The sequence below is a fragment of the Canis aureus genome, chromosome 10 (assembly GCF_053574225.1).
Source record: "Canis aureus isolate CA01 chromosome 10, VMU_Caureus_v.1.0, whole genome shotgun sequence".
NCBI classification, from domain to species: domain Eukaryota; kingdom Metazoa; phylum Chordata; class Mammalia; order Carnivora; family Canidae; genus Canis; species Canis aureus.
The window spans coordinates 2,118,113-2,145,593 of record NC_135620.1 but is presented as its reverse complement, the minus strand read 5'-3'; the positions used below and the strand labels follow the sequence as shown (position 1 = coordinate 2,145,593).

At 39.9% G+C, this 27,481-nt stretch overlaps 1 protein-coding gene across 1 annotated transcript in view; it reads left to right on the top strand.

Moving 5' to 3' along the window:
* The first annotated feature begins 471 nt into the window (after window positions 1–471).
* The window catches only part of LOC144321824 (immunity-related GTPase family M protein 1-like), a 42,669-nt gene continuing 15,659 nt past the window's right edge, over window positions 472–27,481 (top strand). The window contains exon 1 of the mRNA XM_077911070.1: window positions 472–788. The gene's annotated coding sequence lies outside the window, so the exon portion shown is untranslated. The remainder of the gene's footprint in view (window positions 789–27,481) is intronic.

Here is a 27,481-nt window from a genome sequence, read left to right as displayed (position 1 = left end):
GCTACCTAGGATCCCACCTGGAATCAACTCATTAGCATAACAAGGTCAACTTCTTTCACTCAGGAAATTCCCAGGGTTTCTGAAGCTGTGCCAGGAACCAGGGACAAGGACTAGATACACTCTTTATTAGACTTCACCCCCAGGGAGTTTGGGCTGTCCAAGGTTAACGGGGGGTGGGGGGGTGGGTGGGGGGGTGGGCATGAGAGTCATTTTCCAGGACTCAGCCTGTGTTCTCTGATTCCAGATTCAGATTCTGCCTGGCCTGGAGCCTGGGGCCTGGTTAGAGTGTCCTCTTGGGGGTCGCTGAGAAGCCCCCTGCCTGGGATCCTGTGCCTTCCTCTCACTCATGTTGCCAAAACACACAAAATCACTGTCCATGGTGCCTTTCAGTTTCACTTCCTGGCAATGCCTGTGTTTCTCAGAAAAGGAGCCCTCAGAACTTTCCTTTCACTTTCTGTTCCTGGAAATGCAGGGCTCTACAATGTGCTGGCTGCCTCTTTACTATTGGCCAAATTCCTGTGAGGGTGGAACAGAGGCCAGAGATTATTTAAATCCCGCCAGCTCCTCACACACAGTTTAGACATTGCAAGTGACAGCTCTTTTATCTCTGCAGAGTGATCACACCAGCACAAGGGACCTGTTCCAGTGCGAGGCCAGTCTGTGCAGAGGAGTGTTTCTGCCCTGGGCTGCAGGGAGCACTTCATCCAGGCTCTGCATTTCCTGCCCTGCCAGAGGACACATTCAGAGCTCAACCCTGACACCAGAAGTCTCTTTTCTTTCAGGAGCTGGTAAGCAAGAGGCTACTTTGGATTGTGTGGAGATATAAAAATAGAATCATAGATCTGTAGGTCTAAGGGTGGGAGAGACTGGATGCTCCATTTTGGGTGCTGTGGACTTGGTAGACTGAGGGCAGGATGTCTGGTGGATGAAGCAGTTAACTATTTGGGACATTTTCAGAGAGCAGCTTCAGAACACACTTTATTCATAAGAACTGCAGAAGGATCACGTGAATGTCAGGGCTCTCAGTGCATAGGGCCTTTTCCCTAAGAGCTTCTGGATCGGACACTTCCCATCTCTTGCCTAAATACCTTTCCCTGGGGAGATGATGCATATTAATCTGTTGAAAAAATTCAAATCAATAAATTTTAATGAGCTAATCAGCTTTATTAAATGATTCATGGATTAGGCAGCATCTTATCTAGCAAATAGAAAGGAGATCCATGGGACCCCTGGGTGGCTCAGTGGTTGAGAGTCTGCCTTTGGCTCAGGGCATGATCCCAGTGTCCTGGGATCAAGTCCTACATCAGGCTTCCTGCGTGGAGCCTGCTTCTCCCTCTGCTTATGTCCCTGCTTCTCTCTCTGTGTGTGTCTTTCATGAATAAATAAATAAATAAAATATTAAAAAAAAAAAAGAAAGAAAAGAAAGGAGTTCCATTGAGCTGTAGGAAAGGAAATGTTTTTAAACTAAGAGAAGTAGAGAAAAAGAAAGAAGTCATTAACAATTCCTTTGCCACTGTGAGGGCATCAGCCGTGCAGCAGAGCTTCAAGCTAACTGGAAAACACACACAAAGAACATACTGATAACCAGTGCTAGGTGACACTAGGATAAAGATGAGCTGTGGGTATACAACTGTCTCAGAAGAGGAGGTGTGAAGCCTCTAGGGCAAAAGTAATTTTTCCGGGATAATGGGCCTGACAAGTCAGACATTGCTGGTAGACTGTTTCCACAATTTTATAGAAGTCCCCCCTCCAATGTCTAGCCATAGTTTGAGTCATTTTAAATGCATATGATGGGAGAAGGAATGAAAAAACAACAACAAAAAGGCGCTGCTAGTGAGCCAAGAAAAACAAAGCAGCTGTTTTGGGTTTCCCAAAAAGCCCTGACTGTTCAAGTTACAGCCATTGTTTATCTATCTTATTTTCTCTGGGTCAGAAGCAGAGTGTTGCCATGATAGCCTGACATCAGAATGGCAAAAATCTCTGAGGCAATGAGGGACATTTTTGCAGCAGCAGAATGGATTTTGTCCACATGTGCCACAGTCTTTATAGATTCTTTTGGGGGCTGCCTTCGCATGAATGTCAGCTGGAGCATTTAACTGATATTCTGGGGTAGTTCTTTCAGTGTGAGCCTCAGTTTTGATGACAGCAATTGCAGAAGGTAGGAGAGTAATTACAAGTGATAACATTATACTAGGACATATCAAATTTCCAGGAATTTCACAAGATCTAGAACAATTATACACTTATGCAAATGCATCATATAACAGGATCTTTGTTTTCTAAGAAGATCCCTTAAATGGTAAGGGAACAATCACAACCTATTACCAAAGGTGGATCAAATGTTTAAAACAAACAAATCTTTGCATTTTAATAGATAGGAAACCAAGTTCTAGTTTTGCACCAGTTTATTTTTGTATGAGAACATTCATTGCAATGTTAGTCAGTCCTGACCTTGAATAAATTCCCTTCCAGAGATTCCTTTTTCATAATCTTTTTACAACTTTCTTTTGCCTCAAAAAAAAAAAAATGTTTCTCCAGTCCATATACTTTTTTTTAACCAAAAATACATATCCCAGTTTTCTTTCTTTCAGATATGTTTCCTTTTTAATGTTTTTTAAAAAAGATTTTATTTATTTATTCATGAGAGACACAGAGAGAGGCAGAGACAGGCACAATGCAGGGAGCCTGATGTGGGACTCCATTCTGGGACTCGATTCCGGGACTCCAGGATCACACCCTGGGCTGAAGGCAGACGCTAACCCACTGAGCCACTCAGGGATCCCCTCCTTTTTAAACTTTTAGTAGCTTTAACAACACACATTATTTAGTGTTCTTAACCCTTAGAAACTTTATTTTTTAGTGAAAATTAAGTAGTGGGCACTTGTTAACTGTGTTAGACCAGTGTTCTTGAAATGAAAAGTTTATAAATACACTTTATAACTTCTAGAAACATGTGCTTTTTATAGTACAATTTTTCTATACAGTATACCAGAAAAGTTTACCAACAGACTTACATTTATCTTTAGTTTCTCAGGAATAAAGAAGCCAAATTAGAGATATGAAAGTCTAATTATTAATGTTTTATAATTTTATGTATTTGCATATCATCTAGAAATTTAACGAAATTAGCTTAAATCATTACTTAATCTAACTCAGCAAAATTAAGTTTTAGTTTTTCAAAAAGATTTCAGAAATGATTTAAATATTTATCTAATTTAAAAAAATTTATTTTAGATCTAAAAAATTAATTTACATCTATTTACTTGTTTTTAACACTTATGCTTAGATTACTCATGAGCAAAGATCATGAGACGTCAAAGTCAATTATTCTCCCAAGCTATTTTTATTTTATTATTTTTATCAAGTTTTTAAATTCCAGTATAGTTAACATACAGTGTTAAATTAGTTTCAGGTATATAATAGTGATTCAAGAGTTCTATACATAGCTCTGCTCATCATGTTAACTGCACTTTTTCATCCCCATCATCAGTTTCACCCATCCCCCATCATCCCCTCTGAGAACCATCAGTTTATTTCCTATAGTTGAATTTGTTTCTTGGTTTGTCTCTCTCTTTTTTATTCCCTTTGCTCATTTGTTTTTGTTTCTCAAAGTCCACATATAAGTAAAATCACATGGTGTTTGTCTTTCACTAACTGACTTGTTTCCCTTAGCATTATACTCTCTATTTCTATGTCATTGCAAATGACAGGATTTAATTCTTTTTTTAATGCCTGAAAAATATTCCATTCTATGTATATATCATATCTTCTTCACCCATTCATCTATTGATGGTCACTTGGGCTGCCTCCATTATTTGGCTCTTGTAAATAATGCTGCTTATCCACAGAGTACATGTATCCCTTTGAATTAGTGTTTGTGTATTTTTTCAGTACATATTGGATGGTAGGATATTTCTATTTTTAACTTTTTGAGGAATCTCTATACAGTTTTGCAGAGTGACTATACCAGTTTACTTCCCCATCAACTGTGAGAGAGGGTTCCTTTTTCTCCACATCCTTGCCAACACTTTTGGTTTTTTTGTGATTTTGTTTTAGCCATTCTGACAGGTATGAGGTAATATCTTATTGTGGTTTTGGTTTCCATTTCCCTGATGATAAATGGTGTTGAGCATCTTTTCATGTGTCTGTTGTCTATCTGGATGTCTTCTTTGGAAAAATGCTTATTCATGCTTTTGCCCATTTCTTAACTGGATTATTTGTTTTTTGAGTATTGAGTTATATCAGTTTTTCATGCATTTTGGATACTAACCCTTTATTGAAAATGTCATTTGCTAGCATCTTCTCCCATTAAGTAGGCTTTCTTTTAGTTTTGAATAGTTTCCTACACTGTGCATAAGCTTTTTATTTTGACGTAATCCCAATAGTTTATTTTTGCTTTTATCTCTTTTGCTTCAGAAGACATATATAGAAAATGTTGCTATATTTTTCAATTCTCAAAAATAGCATAAGGTGTTATCTGCATCAGATCCCATACACTACTGGTATCTCTTAGAGGAAGCAAAAACATTGCTCTACCCAAATTTTAGTTCAACTGACATGGCAGCAAGCTCTCTGCTTCTCATATCCTCCCCTTCACCACCTTGAATCTGGTCTCACCTTAGTGACTTGGACTATGTTCTAGGAATTCTGAGAGTGGAGCATAAAAGCCTTGTAGCTTCCACTTAGATCTCTCAATAGTCTTTCTAGGAACCCTTCTCTGCCATGTGGGAGGTTTTGAAGAAGCCACATATTGCCTTATGTTTGCAGTGCTGGCTGAGTTAAGTCATCTGGTCGTGCCAGCCAAGGAGCCAGACACATAAGTGAAAGCATCCTGGATCTGAACACCACCTGCTGACTGCCATTGATGCCACATGGAGCAGTGCAGTCCTGCTTGAGTTCCTGACCCATGAAATTATAAGATGTTCTGACCTGTTCCTATTTTTTAAGCCACTAAGTTTTGAGGTAGTTTGTTTTGCAGAAATAGGTCATATCAAATACTCTGTAGGCTGTAGATGGTAAGTTCATGTGACAAAAAGAACCTCCTATCCACTGCTTTTAATTCTATAACTGGAAGAGTCCTCTTGAGAACAAGGCCTGCCTCCCACTGGTCTGGGTGAAGGAGAAAGAAGAGAGATACTAAGTCCCAAGAACTCAAGGCCTTTGATTTGATACTTTACCCAATAGATAATCAGAACTAATGACTGCCACCCTCCAATTATCTTCATGGAAGGAAGGTGGGTCAGTACATAGAAGGGAAACCCCCCCCCCCCACTTTGTGCCACCAGAATTGTGGGGAGAAGTTGCCCCATCGTGCCACATTATTTATCAAAAGAATTTTCTGAAGTTACAACTTGGATCTGACAGGCCTGCAAAATACCGTATTTATAAACTTTAGTTATTATTTTTTTAAATTTTCTTTGTATTTATTTTGTACAGAACTTACTCCTGTCCATAAGCTTTCGTTTCTTCATTTTCTTCTGGGATATCTTTTTCTTCTGTGTAACACCCTCTTCTAGTTTAAAAACAATTTGCTCTTTTTCAGTAAGGATCATCTCAATGTGGCAGGGAGAGCTCATGTATGGGTAATGTGACTGTGAAGCCTGTAAGTCCTATGCCCCATCTTGGGGCCTTTGTTCACCTGGGTGTGCTCAATTACCAGAGGTTGTACATATAAACCCTTAAGTTCAGCACTAATTTCTGCATCTTTAAATATGTGTAGTAAAAATTCAGTGCTCTTTTTTTGGCTGCTCACCCTGTGTCCAGATGCACTATTTGGCCTGGGCAACTTACCAATTCCACCATTGTAGTGACAGGAATGGCACAAATCGTTTCTGCAAAGTGACATCCTACAGACACTTGATGACTTTATGGACATGCCTACACCTGATGGCCTGGACAGTTTCACTTGTGTTCTTAAAGTGAAAACAAAGATTTAAAACTCTTACTGTGAAAGATTTTATAGGGTTTTCTGGGTCAACTGAATAATGAACCATTTTCAGATATCATCTCTGGCCATTTATGAAGAGCTTTATTTTTTTTTTCTTTTTTTAAAAAATTTTTTATTTATGATAGTCACACACACACAGAGAGGCAGAGACATAGGCAGAAGGAGAAGCAGGCTCCATGCACCGAGAGCCCGACGTGGGATTCGATCCCAGGTCTCCAGGATTGCGCCCTGGGCTAAAGGCAGGCGCCAAACCGCTGCGCCACCCAGGGATCCCCTTTTATGAAGAGCTTTAAACTTTATTTTTGCCTTTTGAAGGAGTGCCTCATTTTCTAAGCCTTGTACTATTTCTCCCACACCCCTCCCCAATTCTCACATTTTATGTTTTCAAGAATTTTTTCTATTCTCTTCATTTTCCTTATTTATGGCCTCTGATTTTTGTGGATACAGTTTTTAACCAGCTAGTACTTACTGAGTGACTATTATGTGCCAGAAAATGACTTAATGTGGGGATAGTGTAGTAATTTCTTATCTCTCTGACATTAATGAGAGGTTGGTTTTCCTCCTTCTCCCTCATTTGCCTCTGATATCTCTGAGTTGCAACAGCCTTTCAGTCTGTATTGCTGCCTCAATCAAAGGTTGTGATCCTTGACTGCCATTTCCTATATATACATATAAAGCCATTCCAAATAGTGATACATACACACACTCTCCAGAGGAGAAAGCAGCAAAGGACAAGAGGGAAACTGGGAAGTAGATGAATGAATGGTAAAGGATTTAGTGGACACAAGAAAGCAAAACCTTAAGGTGACAAGGAGGTAAGTAACCCCATTTGTTCCTCCTCTGTGCTCTAGGCTGGTGGAGTTACCTGAAAGCTATTCTGGGCTGAATTGTGTCCCCACTCCCACCTTAATTCCTTTGATAAAGATCTAACCCTCAATAAGTCACAATGTAACTATATTTGGAGATAAGGGCTTCAAAGAGACAATGAAGTTAAAATGAGACCTTTAGGATGGGCCCTAATCCATTATGATTCCTTTTAAGCAGAGGAAAGTGTGACACAAACAAGCAGGTACACAGAGGAAAGACCATGTGTACAAAAGATTCTGCAAACCAAAGATAGAAGCCTCAGAAGAAACCAATCCTGAAAACACTTTGATATATGACTTCTAGACCCAGAACTGTGAGAAAATCAACTTCTTTTGTTTAAGCTACCCAAACTGTGGAATTTTGTTATGGCAGCCTGAACAAAGCTCTTGCAACAGAAATAATACTGACAAAAGCACTAGTGCTGATACCTGGTGTTCAGGCCCAGGTGAACCCATTTTGTAAGAGTGAAACTAGCTAATACCATGTCTACACAAGGACACAGGATTTTTGGAGTCAACTGAGTAAGGAGGAATGGAATTGGAGGTGGTCTTAGTGCTGCTTGTAACAGAAGGGGGATTGTTGTCATCACTACCTTCCCCCTTAGAGTTGACCTTAGGAAGGAGGCTGCTCGGTCTGAAGCAGACCTCTGGACTCAGAGACTTGAGAGGACATTTCACATCAGTCCTTGTGACTCTGCATGGGACAACTGTAAAGTGTCAGATCCCCAAGGGCAGCTGAATTCCTTGACTGAGTCAAACCTGCTGTCAGCAAGTCTATACTTAGGTGGGCAGGGAAACTGTGCTTCCAAGAGTCACAAAACCAAAAAACATTGATTCAAAAGGAGTCTTCAAATAGCTTAGTCCTCCTGTTCCTTGTTTTACATATGTGGAATGAGGTCCAGGGTTATGTTGTGACTGGCCTGGTCAGTAGTCTGGTTCTAGAGGAAAGAGAGTAATAGGCAGCCACTTTTTGGGTAGCCAGGATGCCTCTAGGTACTACATTAATTAGTGGATTGATCACTGTAGAGAGCAGGGAAGGAGACAGGTTTCATCTTGATTCCTCATATCCACAATGCCAGGCCTTCTCTCATTTCATTCTTTTAATGATAACTCCTGGGATATTATATATATATAATATATGTATTATATATTATATATATATAATTGAAGTATATTTGACACACATTGTTACATTAGCTTCATATGAACAACATAATGAATCAACAACTCTATATGTTCTTCTGTGCTCACCCCAAATGTAGCTACCAGATTACACCATACACCACTACTATAATCTCATTGACCATATTTCCTACACTGCAACTACTATTAGTCCTGGGATAGTCTTTACCTGAGAGACACTTTGCTTTGCTCCCTGCACAGCAGAGTTTGCTTTGAGTAACTTCATTCTAAATGTTTTGCCTACATTTCTATTGTCTGCTTCTTCCCACTGGCCTCTGAGAAAAATGACAACATGAAACACTTCCATTGCCACCATCTTCTCTAATAAGGAGGTGCTGAGCATCACAGTCACATGCTGGTCTATGAAATGAAGGCACATGTGTGGTGGAAAGGAAGTTCCACCCAAACTTTAGTGAGGATAGGAAACATTTCTATTTCACCAGCCTGGACACCCATCTTGCAACCAGATAGCCTGAATTTCTTTGTCTCTGATCGATGATACTAGAAGCACAGCATCAACATTTGCTTTTGTGGGCTTCTTGAGTCATTTAAATTCCTTCTCAACAGTCATTTTCTTATCACTGATTTCATGGGACTTTTCACTGTATGTTTAGATTTGAAAATGGCACTGTGTGTTTAGATTTGCAAATGGCACTAAATATAAGTCATAAGATATATGTCATATCTTTTGGGTAGTCAACTTTTGATCTTCTTAAGTGGTCAGGAAGCAAAAGGCCAAAAATATATTTTATAGTTCATGAAACATAAAATATCTCTCTAGTTGAATTCAGTGAGAGGAACCATGGTCAGGGAAGTCTTCATTCACTTTGCTCCCAGGAAAAGGCTGGGACATGAACTCAGCCTTGTGTCCTCAGCATTCAGAGCACACTCAGGGTCTCAGTGGGCCACTCTGGCTCTCTCATGCACTGTAGCCCAATCAGTGTTGTGTGGTTATGATGAAGGAATGATGATAGAGACTCTGTGGCAGATTGGATGGAGGCCAGCCAGGAGTCACTTGGACCCATGGATACAGGTGAACAGCTCCCCATAGCTGGCCATGGTGCTGGCAGAAAGAAGAGAGTTTTCAAGGCCTCAGTGACAAAAGGGAATTAATTATTATTTTTTTTAATTCTTAGGAGTCCTTTTTTTATTATAAATTTATTTTTTATTGGTGTTCAATTCTTAAGAGTCCTTTCAAACCTAATTAAAAGCAGACTTCCAATCCAATGAAGAGAAACTGAGGGGTTGAATTGGAATAAAAATCTATTGGGAATCATATCAGATTCTGGAAACAGCTCTCAGGAGGTTCATTTGATAAGGTTACCATAATAAAATATCATGGACTGGGGGGCTTAGCAACATAAATTAATTTTCTCACTCTTAGGGAGGCTGGAAGTCTAAGATCAAGGTGCCAATAGGTTTTGCTTCTCCTGAAGCTTCTCTCCTTGGCTTGCAGATGGCCACCTTCTGCTGTGTCGTCATATGGACTTTCTCTGTGTGTGTGCACCTATGGTGTCTCTTCCTCTAAGGACACAAGTCCTATTGGATTAGGGTCCCACCCATCTAAGCTCAGTTAACCTTCATTACCTCCTTAAAGAACTTCCTTCAATACAGTCACAATAGAGGTTAGGGCTTCAATATAGGAACTTGGGGATACATACTTCAGTCCAGAACAGACTTAAGTCTAAAAAATTTTTAGTAGCAGTACTCCTTGTGTAATGTTAGAGTTGTACTAGATAATGTTGTGGATATGTTTGAGAACACTGGCTGCCTAGGGGAAGTTCATTAAGAGGAAAATCCAGGAAGATGAGCCAGCAGCTCCTCTAGAGCTTAAAGGACATGATTCAGGAAGCTGCTTCAGATACAGAGGTGGTCTGATATCATGTAATCTCCTCTAGAAAGAAATGGGTGGTCATAGACACCAAGTTGCAAGTTTACTCCACACTTGAGTGTAAGGGCAGGCAGGTCCTTCTCAACTGTCTAGTAGCACTAGAAATACAGAAAATATCTGAATGATGGGAAATTTGATACTGCTTGATAAGTAACACATTCTCTTCCTTTTGTGAAATGTGTAAGTATCCATATATTATGATCCAGAAAGTCCACTCCTATTTCTGGAGAAAGTTCTGCACAGGTGTACCAGAAACATATGTAAGATGTTTATAGCAGAACTGTGTAGAAGAGAAAGAAACAACTTTAAAGAACCCCAAACTCAAATTTCCATTTGCAGGGAAAAGAGAGATTACATGTGCTTTCTTGGCAAAATAAAACACATGTGATAGAAACAATTAAAAATGAAAAGCAGCTTATAGAAGATGGCACACAAAATAATTATATTTTTCTGAGACACTCCCCAAAGAAAGATAAATGATATATTTTTTAAAGATTTTATTTATTTATTCATGAGAGACACACACACAGAAGCAGAGATATAGGCAGAGACAGAAGCAGGCTCCAGGCAGGGAGCCCGATGTGGGATTCAATCCTGGGACTCCAGGATCACGCCCTGAGCTGACAGCAGATGCTCAACTACTGAGCCACCCAGGTGTCCGGCCAAATGATATATATTATGAGGAAGTATACATCTATGGTAAAAACTGAGGGAAGCAAAAAATGATAAACTCAAAATGGGAAGGTGCTATATGTCTGAAAAGATACAGAGAGAGAGATGATATGGGGTGAAGGGTGTAGGAATATTCAGTTATACAAGAAACCTTCTGGTTCTTAATTTTGGGAGTTGAGTTCACAGGTATTTATATCTTTTTTATATTGTATATCTTTTTTAAAGATTTATTTATTTATTTTAGACAGAAAGAGTGTCTGCAAGCAGGGGAGGAGTAGAGAGAGAGGGAAAAAATCCTCAAGCAGACTCCCCAGTGAGCCAGAAGCCCAATGTTGGCCTCTATCCCAAGACCCTGAGATCTTGACCTGAGCCAAAACCAAGAGTCCGACACCTAACCACCCTGGTGTCTCTGTATATGTTGCTTTATGCTGTGTGTATGTATGTATGTAATATCATATATATCCTACAGCAGCAAGCTGCTGAACACATACAACACTTAGAAAATGTAATAAAGCACAAAGCCAAGGGTGAAGAATGATGTCAGCAGACATTATCTTTTTCAATAGACTATATCTCAAAGCAGTTTTACTGTCACGGCAAAATGGAGCAGAAGGTACAGAGGGTTCCCATGTATCCCCTGCCCTCACACACCTATAGCCCCCACTATCAACAACTCACATCATTCATTGTACAATTCATGAACCCAAACTGATCCATCTTTCTGGGGTCACTCTTGGTGCTATGTATTCTATGGGTTTTAACAAAAGTATAATTTAACCACCCTTGTCATATCACACAGACTGGTTTCACTGCCCTAAACGGCCTCTATGCTCCATCAACTTATCCCTACCTCCTCTGAACCTTTGGGAACTACTGGTCTTTTTATTGACTCTACAGTTTTGCCTTTTTTAGAATGTTATGCCTTTGGAATCGTGCAGTATTTATCCTTTCCAGATTGGTTTCTCTCACTTGGTAATATGCATTTCAGTTTCCTCTATGTCTTTTCACACCAGCTGTCCTTTATTTATTTTTTATTTTTTTAAGATTTATTTATTTATTTATTCGAGAGAGAGAGAGAGAGAGAGAGGCAGAGACACAGGCAGAGGGAGAAGCAGGTTCCATGCAGGGAGCCGGCCGCGGGACTCGATCCTGGGACTCCAGGATCGCGCCCTGGGCCAAAGGCAGGCGCTAAACTGCTGAGCCACCCAGGGATCCCCGTCAGCTGTCATTTAAAGAGCCTTCTGAATACTGAGTGGTAAGTGGAAGTACTCCAGGTCACTAGTGCCTGGTGACACTACTGAACCCCAGGGATGAATTTTCCCTGGAGACAAACGGTGACCATCCAAGGAATGAGTATGGAATTGGCATTGGGCTTTTTACTGGCAACAAGGCATGCTTGAAGAAGATAGATCTTTAGAGTTCTAAGAGAAAATGATGTTGTATCCAGAATTTGGAACTCAGTTAAACTATTTATTGACAGTAATCACAAAATAAAGGCATTAATTCAAAATGTGAAGACTCAAGTATACCACACAGAGGACTTTTTCTGTTCTCTTTATCTAGGATATTGTTTTAGGGTTTTGTTTTGTTTTGGTTTTTAGATTCCACAAATGGTGAGATCAAATGATATTTGTCATTCTCTGAATTATTTTACTTAGTTAAAGCCTTCAAGTTCTACCCATGTTGTAGCAAGTAGCAAGATTTCAAGATTTTATTCTTTTTTATAACTGAATAACATTACATTATGTATATCACTATTATATATAAATTTATATGTCACAATTATATGTTTACCACATATTTTATATATACATTTATTTTATAAATATATAAATATTATAAATATATAAATGATTATAACTCACATTTTCTTTTTTTTAATAATAAATTTATTTTTTATTGGTGTTCAATTTTCCAACATACAGAATAATACCCAGTGCTCATCCCGACAAGTGCCCCCCTCAGTGCCTATCACCCATTCACCCCCGCCCTCCTCCCCTTCCACCACCCCTAGTTCATTTCCCAGTTAGGAGTCTTCATGTTCTGTCTCCCTTTCTGATATTTCCTACACATTTCTTCTCCCTTCCCTTCTATTCCCTTTCACTATTATTTATATTCCCCAAATGAATGAGACCATATAATGTTTGTCCTTCTCCGATTGACTCATTTCACTCAGCATAATACCCTCCAGTTCCATCCACGTTGAAGCAAATGGTGGGTATTTGTCATTTCTTTTTTTTTTTTTTATTGGTGTTCAATTTACTAACATACAGAATAACACCCAGTGCCCGTCACCCATTCACTCCCACCCCCCGCCCTCCTCCCCTTCCACCACCCCCAGTTCGTTTCCCGGAGTTAGCAGTCTTTACATTCTGTCTCCCTTTCTGATATTTCCCACACATTTCTTCTCCCTTCCCTTATTTTCCCTTTCACTATTATTTATATTCCCCAAATGAATGAGAACATATAATGTTTGTCCTTCTCCGACTGACTTACTTCACTCAGCATAATACCCTCCAGTTCCATCCACGTTGAAGCAAATGGTGGGTATTTGTCATTTCTAATAGCTGAGTAATATTCCATTGTATACATAAACCACATCTTCTTTATCCATTCATCTTTCGTTGGACACCGAGGCTCCTTCCACAGTTTGGCTATCGTGGCCATTGCTGCTAGAAACATCGGGGTGCAGGTGTCCCGGCGTTTCATTGCATTTGTATCTTTGGGGTAAATCCCCAACAGTGCAATTGCTGGGTCGTAGGGCAGGTATATTTTTAACTGTTTGAGGAACCTCCACACAGTTTTCCAGAGTGGCTGCACCAGTTCACATTCCCACCAACAGTGTAGGAGGGTTCCCTTTTCTCCGCATCCTCTCCAACATTTGTTGTTTCCTGCCTTGTTAATTTTCCCCATTCTCACTGGTGTGAGGTGGTATCTCATTGTAGTTTTGATTTGTATTTCCCTGATGGCAAGTGATGCAGAGCATTTTCTCATATGCATGTTGGCCATGTCTATGTCTTCCTCTGTGAGATTTCTCTTCATGTCTTTTGCCCATTTCATGATTGGATTGTTTGTTTCTTTGGTGTTGAGTTTAATAAGTTCTTTATAGATCTTGGAAACTAGCCCTTTATCTGATATGTCATTTGCAAATATCTTCTCCCATTCTGTAGGTTGTCTTTGAGTTTTGTTGACTGTATCCTTTGCTGTGCAAAAGCTTCTTATCTTGATGAAGTCCCAATAGTTCATTTTTGCTTTTGTTTCTTTTGCCTTTGTGGATGTATCTTGCAAGAAGTTACTATGGCCGAGTTCAAAAAGGGTGTTGCCTGTGTTCTTCTCTAGGATTTTGATGGAATCTTGTCTCACATTTAGATCTTTCATCCATTTTGAGTTTATCTTTGTGTATGGTGAAAGAGAGTGGTCTAGTTTCATTCTTCTGCATGTGGATGTCCAATTTTCCCAGCACCATTTATTGAAGAGACTGTCTTTCTTCCAATGGATAGTCTTTCCTCCTTTATCGAATATTAGTTGCCCATAAAGTTCAGGGTCCACTTCTGGATTCTCTATTCTGTTCCACTGATCTATGTGTCTGTTTTTGTGCCAGTACCACACTGTCTTGATGACCACAGCTTTGTAGTACAACCTGAAATCTGGCATTGTGATGCCCCCAGATATGGTTTTCTTTTTTAAAATTCCCCTGGCTATTCGGGGTCTTTTCTGATTCCACACAAATCTTAAAATAATTTGTTCTAACTCTCTGAAGAAAGTCCATGGTATTTTGATAGGGATTGCATTAAACGTGTATATTGCCCTGGGTAACATTGACATTTTCACAATATTAATTCTGCCAATCCATGAGCATGGAATATTTTTCCATCTCTTTGTGTCTTCCTCAATTTCTTTCAGAAGTGTTCTATAGTTTTGAGGGTATAGATCCTTTACATCTTTGGTGAGGTTTATTCCTAGGTATCTTATGCTTTTGGGTGCAATTGTAAATGGGATTGACTCCTTAATTTCTCTTTCTTCAGTCTCATTGTTAGTGTATAGAAATGCCACTGACTTCTGGGCATTGATTTTGTATCCTGCCACGCTACCGAATTGCTGTATGAGTTCTAGCAATCTTGGGGTGGAGACTTTTGGGTTTTCTATGTAGAGTATCATGTCATCGGCGAAGAGAGAGAGTTTGACTTCTTCTTTGCCAATTTGAATGCCTTTAATGTCTTTTTGTTGTCTGATTGCTGAGGCTAGGACTTCCAGTACTATGTTGAATAGCAGTGGTGAGAGTGGACATCCCTGTCTTGTTCCTGATCTTAGGGGAAAGGCTCCCAGTGCTTCCCCATTGAGAATGATATTTGCTGTGGGCTTTTCATAGATGGCTTTTAAGATGTCGAGGAATGTTCCCTCTATCCCTACACTCTGAAGAGTTTTAATCAGGAATGGATGCTGTATTTTGTCAAATGCTTTCTCTGCATCCAATGAGAGGATCATATGGTTCTTGGTTTTTCTCTTGCTGATATGATGAATCACATTGATTGTTTTACGGGTGTTGAACCAGCCTTGTGTCCCAGGGATAAATCCTACTTGGTCATGGTGAATAATTTTCTTAATGTACTGTTGGATCCTATTGGCCAGTATCTTGTTGAGAATTTTTGCATCCATGTTCATCAGGGATATTGGTCTGTAATTCTCCTTTTTGGCGGGGTCTTTGTCTGGCTTTGGAATTAAGGTGATGCTGGCTTCATAGAACGAATTTGGAAGTACTCCATCTCTTTCTATCTTTCCAAACAGCTTTAGGAGAATAGGTATGATTTCTTCTTTAAACGTTTGATAAAATTCTCCTGGGAAGCCATCTGGCCCTGGACTCTTGTGTCTTGGGAGGTTTTTGATGACTGCTTCAATTTCCTCCCTGGTTATTGGCCTGTTCAGGTTTTCTATTTCTTCCTGTTCCAGTTTTGGTAGTTTGTGGCTTTCCAGGAATGCATCCATTTCTTCTAGATTGCCTAATTTATTGGCGTATAGCTGTTCATAATATGTTTTTAAAATCGTTTGTATTTCCTTGGTGTTGGTAGTGATCTCTCCTTTCTCATTCATGATTTTATTAATTTGAGTCTTCTCTCTCTTCTTTTTAATAAGGCTGGCTAATGGTTTATCTATCTTATTAATTCTTTCAAAGAACCAACTCCTGGTTCTGTTGATCTGTTCCACAGTTCTTCTGGTCTCGATTTCGTTGAGTTCTGCTCGAATCTTTATTAACTCCCTTCTTCTCTTGGGTGTAGGATCTATTTGCTGTTTTTTCTCTAGCTCCTTTATGTGTAAGGTTAGCTTTTGTATTTGAGTTCTTTCCAGTTTTTGAATGGATGCTTGTATTGCGATGTATTTCCCCCTTAGGACTGCTTTTGCTGCATCCCAAAGATTTTGAACGGTTGTATCTTCATTCTCATTAGTTTCCATGAATCTTTTTAATTCTTCCTTAATTTCCTGGTTGACCCTTTTATCTTTTAGCAGGATGGTCCTTAACCTCCATGTGTTTGAGGTCCTTCCAAACTTCTTGTTGTGATTTAGTTCTAATTTCAGGGCATTATGGTCCGAGAATATGCAGGGGACAATCCCAGTCTTTTGGTATCGGTTCAGACCCGATTTGTGACCCAATATGTGGTCTATTCTGGAGAAAGTTCCATGTGCGCTTGAGAAGAATGTGTATTCAGTTGAGTTTGGATGTAAAGTTCTGTAGATATCTGTGAAATCCATCTGGTCCAGTGTATCATTTAAAGCTCTCGTTTCTTTGGAGATGTTTTGCTTAGAAGACCTATCGAGTATAGAAAGAGCTAGATTGAAGTCACCAAGTATAAGTGTATTATTATCTAAGTATTTCTTCACTTTGGTTAATAATTGATTTATATATTTGGCAGCTCCCACATTCGGAGCATATATATTGAGGATTGTTAAGTCCTCTTGTTGAATAGATCCTTTAAGTATGATATAGTGTCCCTCTTCATCTCTCACTACAGTCTTTGGGGTAAATTTTAGTTTATCTGATATAAGGATGGCTACCCCTGCTTTCTTTTGAGGACCATTCGAATGGTAAATGGTTCTCCAACCTTTTATTTTCAGGCTGTAGGTGTCCTTCTGTCTAAAATGAGTCTCTTGTAGACAGCAAATAGATGGGTCCTGCTTTTTTATCCAGTCTGAAACCCTGCGCCTTTTGATGGGGTCATTAAGCCCGTTCACATTCAGAGTTACTATTGAGAGATATGAGTTTAGTGTCATCATGATATCTATTCAGTCCTTGTTTTTGTGGACTGTTCCACTGAACTTCTTCTTAAAGGGGAATTTTAAGAGTCCCCCTTAAAATTTCTTGCAGAGCTGGTTTGGAGGTCACATATTCTTTTAGTTGCTGCCTGTCTTGGAAGCTCTTTATCTCTCCTTCCATTGTGAATGAGAGCCTTGCTGGATAAAGTATTCTTGGTTGCATGTTCTTCTCATTTAGGACCCTGAATATATCCTGCCAGCCCTTTCTGGCCTGCCAGGTCTCTGTGGAGAGGTCTGCTGTTACCCTAATACTCCTCCCCATAAAAGTCAGGGATTTCTTGTCTCTTGCTGCTTTAAGGATCTTCTCCTTATCTTTGGAATTTGCAAGCTTCACAATTAAATGTCGAGGTGTTGAACGGTTTTTATTGATTTTAGGGGGGGATCTCTCTATTTCCTGGATCTGAATGCCTGTTTCCCTTCCCAGATTAGGAAAGTTTTCAGCTAGAATTTGTTCAAATACATATTCTGGCCCTCTGTCCCTTTCGGCGCCCTCGGGAACCCCAATTAAAGGTAGGTTTTTCTTCCTCAGGCTGTCGTTTATTTCCCTTAATCTATCTTCATGGTCTTTTAATTGTTTGTCTCTTTTTTCCTCAGTTTCCCTCTTTGCTATCAACTTGTCTTCTAGGTCACTCACTCGTTCTTCCACCTCGTTAACCCTCGTCGTTAGGACTTCTAGTTTGGATTGCATCTCATTCAATTGATTTTTAATTTCTGCCTGATTAGCTCTAAATTCTGCAGTCATGAAGTCTCTTGAGTCCTTTATACTTTTTTCTAGAGCCACCAGTAGCTGTATAATAGTGCTTCTGAATTGGCTTTCTGACATTGAATTGTAATCCAGATTTTGTAACTCTGTGGGAGAGAGGACTGTTTCTGATTCTTTCTTTTGAGGTGAGGTTTTCCTTCTAGTCATTTTGCTCAGTGCAGAGTGGCCAAAAGCAAGTTGTATTGGGAAAAAGAGAAAAAGAGAGGAGAGAAAGAAGGAAAGAAAAGAGAAAGAGAAAAAAAAAGGGAAGAAAAAGAAAAAAAAAACGAAAAAAAAAAAAGAAGAAGAAAAAGAGAAAGAAAAAGAAAGGAGAAAAAAAGGGGGTGGGGGAAGGAAACAAATCAAAAAGCAAAACAAAACAAAAACAAAAACAAACAAACAAAAAAAGAACCACCGGGGAGTATCTTCTGATTCTGTGTTCTTTAAGTCCCTTGGCTTCTCCTGGAAGTTGTCCGTCTAACTGGTGTTCTGGGGGAGGGGCCTGCTGTGCTGATTTTCAGGTGTTAGCAGTTGGGGGAGCTGCTGTGCCCCTGCCTGGTGCAGGGCTCAGTGGGGGTTGTTTGCCCCGTGAGGCCGCAGGAGGAACAGCCCCAGTGGCGGGGCAGCTCTGGAAACCTGGATTCAGCTCCGGCAGGAACTCCGTCTGTAGGGCCTGGAGGCTCCGGGGCGGGGCCGCTGATCTGCTCAACTGGGGCAGGAGCGTCCTCGCTGTCCTGGGCCCTCCCGGCCTCTGCCTGTCCCGGGGGAGGCGGGATCCTGGGCTGTGTCCCGGCGCCCTGTGCTCCGGAGCCTGCGCTGTTGGATTCGCGCTCCCGGGCCGCGCAGCCCCCTCCGCGGAGCCGCCGCCCGAGCCCCTCCGAGCTGCTCCTGGAACCGCGCAGCCCCCTCCGCACAGAGCCTCCTCCTCTGCCCGAGCCCCTCCGAGCTGCTCCCGGGGCCGCGCAGCCCCCTCCGCGGAGCCGCCGCCCGAGCCCCTTCAGCTGCTCCGGGTCCCGCCGGTCCCGCCGTGCGCGCTGCAGCCCTTAGGGAGCGCGCTGCAGCCCTTAGGGAGCTCGGCGCACTCTCCTGGGTGCGCAGTTGCTGTTACTGACCCGGGGAGCCCGAGGGCATCCCCTTCCTTCTGGGTCCTGCTCCAACTCCCTGCGAGCCCCTTTCCGCCCGGGAAGGTCGTGCAGCTCCTGCTCCTCCGGGACGGGGCTCTCCTCTATTTGTCATTTCTAATGGCTGAGTAATATTCCATTGTATACCTAGACCACATCTTCTTTATCCATTCATCTTTTGATGGACACCGAGGCTCCTTCCACAGTTTGGCTGTTGTGGACATTGCTGCTAGAAACATCGGGGTGCAGGTGTCCCGGTGTTTCATTGCATCTCACATTTTCTTTGTCCATTTATCCATTGATTAACATTTAAAGGTGTTTTCATATCTTGGCTACTATAAATAATGATGCAGTGAACATGGGGGTGCATATATCTCTTCAAATTAGTGTTTTTCATTACCTTTGGTTGAATACTCAGAAGGGGAGTCGTGGATCATATGGTAGTTTTATTCTCAAATTTTAAAGGAAATTCTATACTGTTTTCCATAGTGGCTGTATCAATTCACATTCCCATTAACAGTGCATAAAGATTCCCTTTCCTAGGGATGTCTGGGTTGGCTCAGTAGTTGAATGTCTGCCTTTGGCTCAGGTCATGATTCTGGGGTCCTGGGATCAAGTGCCAGATTGGGCACCCTGCCGGAGCCTACTTCTCCTTCTGCCTACGTCTCTGTATCTCTCATGAATAAATACATTTTTAAAAATCTTAAAAAAATATATTCCCTTTCCTCCACATCTTTGTCAGTACTTATTATTTCTAGTCTTTTGAGGATAGTCATTCTAACAAGTGTGAGGTTATGTATCATTGTGGTTTTGATGAGCATTTCCATGAAGACAAGGATGTTGAGGATCTTTTCATTTACCTTTAAGTCATCTGTATAATTGTTCTTTGGAAAAATATGTAGTCATATACTCTGTGCATCTTTTAATCATATGTATTTTTCTTTTTTGCTACTGAGTTGTATGAGTTTTTTTAATACCTTTTGGATATTAACCCCTTTTCAGATGTGACTTACAAATAGTTTCTCCCATATAGTAAATTGCTTTTTCTTTTTTTCAATGATTCCTTCTGCTATGCTGAAGCTTTCTAATTTGACTTGATTTCATCCCACTTGTTTATTTTTGCTTTTGTTGCCTTGTTTTTGGAGTCAGATCCAGAAAATCATAGCCAAGATTGATGTCAAGGGGTTTACCAAATATATATTTTCTTCTAGGAGTTTTATAGTTTCAGGTGTTAAACTCAAGTATTTGATCCATTTTGTCCTAGTGTTTGTGATGTATAATTGTCCAGTTTCATTCTCTTGCATGAGGCTGTCCTGTTTATTCAACACTATTTATTAAAGGGACTGTCCTTACCCCTTTTTTATATTCTTATATTCTTTGTCATAAATAAATTGATTATATAGACTTGGGTTTATTTCTAGGTACTTATGTTTCATAGGTCTGTGTCTGTTGTCATGCCAATACCTTACTGTTTTGATTACCATAGCTTTGCAATGTAATTTTAAATCAGGAAGTGTGATACATCCAGTTTATTCTTTGTTAAGATTGGCTTGACTATGCAGGTTCTTCTGTGGTTCCATAAAAATCTTAGGATCATTTGTTCTATTTTTGTGAAAAATTCAGGGATCAAATAGAACCTGTAGTTTGCTCTAGGTAATATGGACATTTTAACAATATTGTTTCTTCCAGTCCACAAGTGCAAACACATTTATTTGTGTCTTTTTCACTTTCTTACATCAATGTCTTAGAATTTTCAGTACACATGTCTCTCACCTTCTTGGTTAGATTTATTCCTAAGTATTTTATTCTTTTATTTCTTTTTTATTGAAATGCAAACAAATGACTTTTGCTACTATAACAGATGTATGATATTTTTATTGAAGCATAATTAATATATAGTTATTTTGTTTCAGGTGTAGAATATAGTGTGTGAACAAATCTATAAATTACTCAGTGCTCATCACCAAAAATGTGCTCCTAATCTTTTTTTTAACATAACTAGTTTATTTTTTATTTTATTTTTTTAATAAAATAATTTTTATTGGTGTTCAATTTACCAACATACAGAATAACACCCAGTGCTCATCCCGACAAGTGCCCCCCTCAGTGCCCGTCAACCATTCACCCCCTCCCCCCGCCCTCCTCCCCTTCCATCACCCCTAGTTTGTTTCCCAGAGTTAGGAGTCTTTATGTTCTGTCTCCCTTTCTGATATTTCCCACACATTTCTTCTCCCTTCCCTTATATTCCCTTTCACTATTACTTATATTCCCCAAATGAATGAGAACATACACTGTTTGTCCTTCTCCGATTGACTTACTTCACTCAGCATAATACCCTCCAGTTTCATCCACGTCGAAGCAAATGGTGGGTATTTGTCATTTCTAAAGGCTGAGTAATATTCCATTGTATACATAAACCACATCTTCTTTATCCATTCATCTTTCGATGGACACCGAGGCTCCTTCCACAGTTTGGCTATTGTGGACATTGCTGCTAGAAACATCGGGTTGCAGGTGTTCCGGCGTTTCATTGCATCTGAATCTTTGGGGTAAATCCCCAACAGTGCAATTGCTGGGTTGTAGGGCAGTTCTATTTTTAACTCTTTGAGGAACCTCCACACAGTTTTCCAGAGTGGCTGCACCAGTTCACATTCCCACCAACAGTGTAAGAGGGTTCCCTTTTCTCCACAACCTCTCCAACATTTGTGGTTTTCTGCCTTGTTAATTTTCCCCATTCTCACTGGTGTGAGGTGGTATCTCATTGTGGTTTTGATTTGTATTTCCCTGATGGCAAGTGATGCAGAGCATTTTCTCATATGCATGTTGGCCGTGTCTGTGTCTTCCTCTGTGAGATTTCTCTTCATGTCTTTTGCCCATTTCATGATTGGATTGTTTGTTTCTTTGGTGTTAAGTTTAATAAGTTCTTTATAGATCTTGGAAACTAGCCCTTTATCTGATATGTCATTTGCAAATATCTTCTCCCATTCTGTAGGTTGTCTTTGAGTTTTGTTGACTGTATCCTTTGCTGTGCAAAAGCTTCTTATCTTGATGAAGTCCCAATAGTTCATTTTTGCATTTTTTTCTTATGCCTTCGTGGATGTATCTTGCAAGAAGTTACTGTGGCCGAGTTCAAAAAGGGTGTTGCCTGTGTTCTCCTCTAGGATTTTGATGGACTCTTGTCTCACATTTAGATCTTTCATCCATTTTGAGTTTATCTTTGTGTATGGCGAAAGAGAGTGGTCTAGTTTCATTCTTCTGCATGTGGATGTCCAATTTTCCCAGCACCATTTATTGAAGAGACTGTCTTTCTTCCAGTGGATAGTCTTTCCTCCTTTATCGAATATTAGTTGGCCATAAAGCTGAGGGTCCACTTCTGGGTTCTCTATTCTGTTCCATTGATCTATCTGTCTGTTTTTGTGCCAGTACCACACTGTCTTGATGACCACAGCTTTGTAGTACAACCTGAAATCTGGCATTGTGATGCCCCCAGATATGGTTTGATCCTAATCTTCTTTACCTGTTTTACCAATAACCCCACCCATCCACCTCCCCTCTGGCAACCACCAGTTGTGTTCTGTGTTTCAGGATCTCTCTCTCTTTTTTTCCTACTTTTTTTCTTTGTTTCTTTTGTTTCTTAAATTCCACATATGAGTGAAATCATGTGATATTTGTCTTACTCTGATGGACTTCTTTCACCTAGCATTTTATTCTCTAAATCTATTCACGTTGTTGTTGCAAATGGCAAGACCTTCTTCTTTTTTATGGCTGAGTAATATTTACTTTATAAATATATTATATATACATATAAATTTTATATTTTATATCTACATATATAATTCATTCACCTATGGATGGAATTTAATTTTATTACTTGGTGCTTTTGGAATTTTCTTAACTTGTGTTTCAGCTAGTTCATTTTTAGTGTCCAGAAGTGCAACAGATTTTTGTATACTCAGTTTGGATCTTGAAACTTTACTAAATTTGTTGATTAGTTTTAACAGTTTTTGGTGAAATCCTTGGGTTTACTTCTTCCTTTGTGGCATAGATGACTTTTATATCTTTTTTTTTTTCCTGATTGCTATGGCTAGAACTTACAGTACCATTTTGCATAGAATTGGTGTGACTAAGTATCTTTGTTTTGTTCCTGATATTAGAGGAAAAGATTTCTACTTTTCACTGTTGAGTTTGTTGTTAGCTGGGAACCTGCCTATATGGCATTTATTATGTTGACTTACCTTCCTGCTGTACACAATTTGCTGAACATTTTATTTATGAAAAGACATTTAATTTTGTCAAAAAGTTTTTTTTGCTTCAACTGAGTTGACCATATAGTTTTTTTTATCTTATTCCTTTTATGTGGTATATTGTATACATTGATTTGCTCATGTGAAATTATGCTTGGGTTCTAGGGATAAATCCCATTTATTCTTTTATTCTGATGTATGATTCTTGTGATATTATGTTGAATTTTGTTGAAAAAAATTGCATCTATTCTCACTAAGGACTGGCTTGGAGAGAGGAAGAATGCAGTGGAGTTGGAGGACCCTAGGTTCCTCTTGTCCCACAAACCCAACTAGATAATTATAAAATCATCCTGAATACTTCAGAAATTGACCAGAAGACTGACAGAACAAGCTGTACAATTAAAGGGAGAGAAAAAGTCACATTGAAGAAGGTAGGAAGTGTGGAGTCATGGTTTAGAGGAGAAAGGGATGTTGGGTGCTGCAGAACTGAAGGAAGCCAGGGATATGGAGAAGGTGAGAGAGAGAGAGAGAGAGAGAGAGAGAATGAGAGAAGCACATGGGGGAACACACTAGGAGAACATTTTCCCAAAGCCATTGACTTGGAAAACAAGAGGGACTAAATATGAGTTCTTGCAACCAGCTGAGCTTAATGCCTGGAGTTTTAGAGGTCAGAATACTTGGCTGTGCTGCTTCTGGAAAGAAGGCAGGCAAACAGCTCAGGTGAGGCAGCTTGGGATCAGGGATCTGAAGAATGATTGAGGTACACAGGAGAGAGATTATTTACTCTTCTTGGAGCATGATCTTGTAAAGAAGCATTCACATAGATGCCTCTCCTGGAACAATTCGTTTGCCTTGCACCATTTCCCTCCCATACATTTTAGCTCCAACTGCTGGAAGCAGCACAAGGCTAATATTGTCAGCCTAACTTGTTTACACCAAGCCTCAGTCCTCTACACTGGTGAGACTGCCGTTCTAAATCAGCTAGCCTCAGTCTCGGTATGAGAGGCCCTTCCCATGAAGACTAGAACAAACCCCTGCCCATACTATGTGGCCAGACAAAAGTGTTTAATTTTTTTATTTTTAAAATTTTATTTTATTTTATTTTGGAAGAGAGAGAGTACATGCTCAGTGCAGAGACCTACCAGGGCTTGATCTCAGGACCCTAAAATCATGATCTGACCTGAAATCAAGAGTCAGACATTTAACCAACTGAGCCAACCAGATTCCCCTAGACCAAAGAGTTTTGAGTGCAAAGGAGAGACCAAAACTGACAAAGGCAAGAAAGAAACAGAAAATCTCCAGAAACAATGATGAGCATGTTATAAAATGGTACTAAATACATATCTATGAATAATTACTTTGAATGTAAATGGACTACACACTCATCAAAAGACACAGGTTATCAGAATGGATTAAAAAATCTACAAGAGACTATTTTATTTTATTATAAAGATTGAATTTATTTATTCATTTGAGAGAGAGAGCACAAGCAGGGGGAGCAGCAGCAGAGAGAGAGAGGGAGAAGCATATTTCCTATGGAGCAGGGAGCCTGATATGCAGCTTGATCCCAGGACCTTGAGATCATGACCCAAGTCAAAGGCAACTTCTTAACTGACTGAGCCACCTAGGCACCCAGAGAGACTCATTTTAGACTTAAAGGCGTTTTCTAATTAAAAGTGAAGGAATGGGTGGGGAAATACAAATTAAAACTACAATGAGGTATCACCTCACACCTGTCAGAATGGCTAAAATAAAGAAGACAAGAAACAAGAGTTGACAAGGATGTGGAGAAAGGGGAACCTTCTTGCACAGTTGGTGGGAAGGCAAACTAGTGTAGCCAGTATACTGGAAAAACAGTATGGAGTTTGCTCAAAAAGTTAAAAATAGAACTACCTTATGATCCAGCAATTGCACTACTAGGTAACTTTTTTTTTGCACTGCTAGGTATTTACCCCAAATATACAGATATATTGATTTGAAAGAATACATACACCCCTATGTTTACAGCAGCATTATCCATAATTTCCTATTGTACATAATGTTGCTATAAACACTGGGAGAACAAACTAATGTTTACCAAAGGGGGAAGTGGTCAGGGGATGGGCGAAACCAGTGAGGAGGATTAAGGAGTGCACATGGCTGTATGAGCACCAAGTGTTGCATGTAAGTGTTGAATCACTATATTGTACACCTGAAAATAATATTATGCTGTATATTAGCTAACTAAAATTTAAATAAAAACTTTAAAAAATTGTATACAGGAGACATGTAGATGTGTGCTCCTAGCGGCAGTCTTCATAACTGAGAAAAAGGAGAGAATAGGCATTGACAGAGAATGGATAAATAAGTTGAGATAAAATAAACGGCTTTGCATGAACCATAGCTATTTAGAGATGAATTAATCTTTTTAAAAGATTATTTATTTGAAATAGAGAGCATGAGTGGGGAGCGGTGATATGGCACAGAGAGAGGGAGAAGCAGGCTCCCTGCTCAGTGGGGAGCCCGATGCAGGGCTGGATTCCAGGACCCCAGGATCTCAGTTCTTTTTTTTTTAATAATAAATTTATTTTTTATTGGTGTTCAATTTAACAACATACAGAATTACACCCAGTGCTCATCCCGTCAAGTGCCCCCCTCAGTGCCCGTCACCCATTCACCCCCACCCCCCGCCCTCCTCCCCTTCCACCACCCCTAGTTCGTTTCCCAGAGTTAGGAGTCTTCATGTTCTGTCTCCTTTCTGATATTTCCCACACATTTCTTCTCCCTTCCCTTATATTCCCTTTCACTATTACTTATATTCCCCAAATGAATGAGAACATATAATGTTTGTCCTTCTCCGATTGACTTACTTCACTCAGCATAATACCCTCCAGTTCCATCCATGTTGAAGCAAATGGTGGGTATTTGTCGTTTCTAATGGCTGAGTAATATTCCATTGTATACATAAACCTTTATCCATTCATCTTTCGATGGACACCGAGGCTCCTTCCACAGTTTGGCTGTTGTGGCCATTGCTGCTAGAAACATCGGGGTGCAGGTGTCCCGGCGTATCATTGCATCTGAAACTTTGGGGTAAACCTCCAACAGTGCAATTGCTGGGTCGAAGGGCAAGCCTATTTTGAACTCTTTGAGGAACCTCCACACAGTTTTCCAGAGTGGCTGCACCAGTTCACATTCCCACCAACAGTGTAAGAGGGTTCCCTTTTCTCTGCATCCTCTCCAACATTTGTGGTTTCCTGCCTTGTTAATTTTCCCCATTCTCACTGGTGTGAGGTGGTATCTCATTGTGGTTTTGATTTGTATTTCCCTGATGGCAAGTGATGCAGCATTTTCTCATGTGCTTGTTGGCCATGTCTATGTCTTCCTCTGTGAGATTTCTCTTCATGTCTTTTGCCCATTTCATGATTGGATTGTTTGTTTCTTTGGTGTTGAGTTTTAGAAGTTCTTTATAGATCTTGGATACTAGCCCTTTATCTGATATGTCATTTGCAAATATCTTCTCCCATTCTGTAGGTTGTCTTTGAGCTTTGTTGACTGTATCCTTTGCTGTGCAAAAGCTTCTTATCTTGATGAAGCTCCAATAGTTCATTTTTGCTTTTGTTTCTTTTGCCTTCGTGGATTTATCTTGCAAGAAGTTACTGTGGCCGAGTTCAAAAAGGGTGTTGCCTGTGTTCTCCTCTAGGATTTTGATGGACTCTTGTCTCACATTTAGATCTTTCATCCATTTTGAGTTTATCTTTGTGTATGGTGAAAGAGAGTGGTCTAGTACAACCTGAAATCTGGAATTGTGATGCCCCCAGCTATGGTTTTCTTTTTTAAAATTCCCCTGGCTAATCGGGGTCTTTTCTGATTCCACACAAATCTTAAAATAATTTGTTCCAACTCTCTGAAGAAAGTCCATGGTATTTTGATAGGGATTCCATTAAACGTGTAAATTGCCCTGGGTAACATTGACATTTTCACAATATTAATTCTGCCAATCCATGAGCATGGAATATTTTTCTATCTCTTTGTGTCTTCCTCAGTTTCTTTCAGAAGTGTTCTATAGTTTTTAGGGTATAGATCCTTTACCTCTTATGTTAGGTTTATTCCTAGGTATCTTCTGCTTTTGGGTGCAATTGTAAATGGGTTTGACTCCTTAACTTCTCTTTCTTCAGTCTCAGTGTTAGTGTATAGAAATGCCACTGATTTCTGGGCATTGATTTTGTACCCTGCCACACTGCCAAATTGCTGTATGAGTTCTGGCAATCTTGGGGTGGAGGCTTTTGGGTTTTCTATGTAGAGTATCATGTCATTGGCAAAGAGGGAGAGTTTGACTTCTTCTTTGCCAATTTGAATACCATTGATTTATTTATTTGTGTTGTCTGATTGCTGAGGCTAGGACTTCCAGTACTGTGTTGAATAGCAGTGGTGAGAGTGGACATCCCTGTCTTGTTCCTGATCTTAGGGGAAAGGCTCCCAGTGCTTCCCCATTGAGAATGATATTTGCTGTGGGCTTTTCATAGATGGC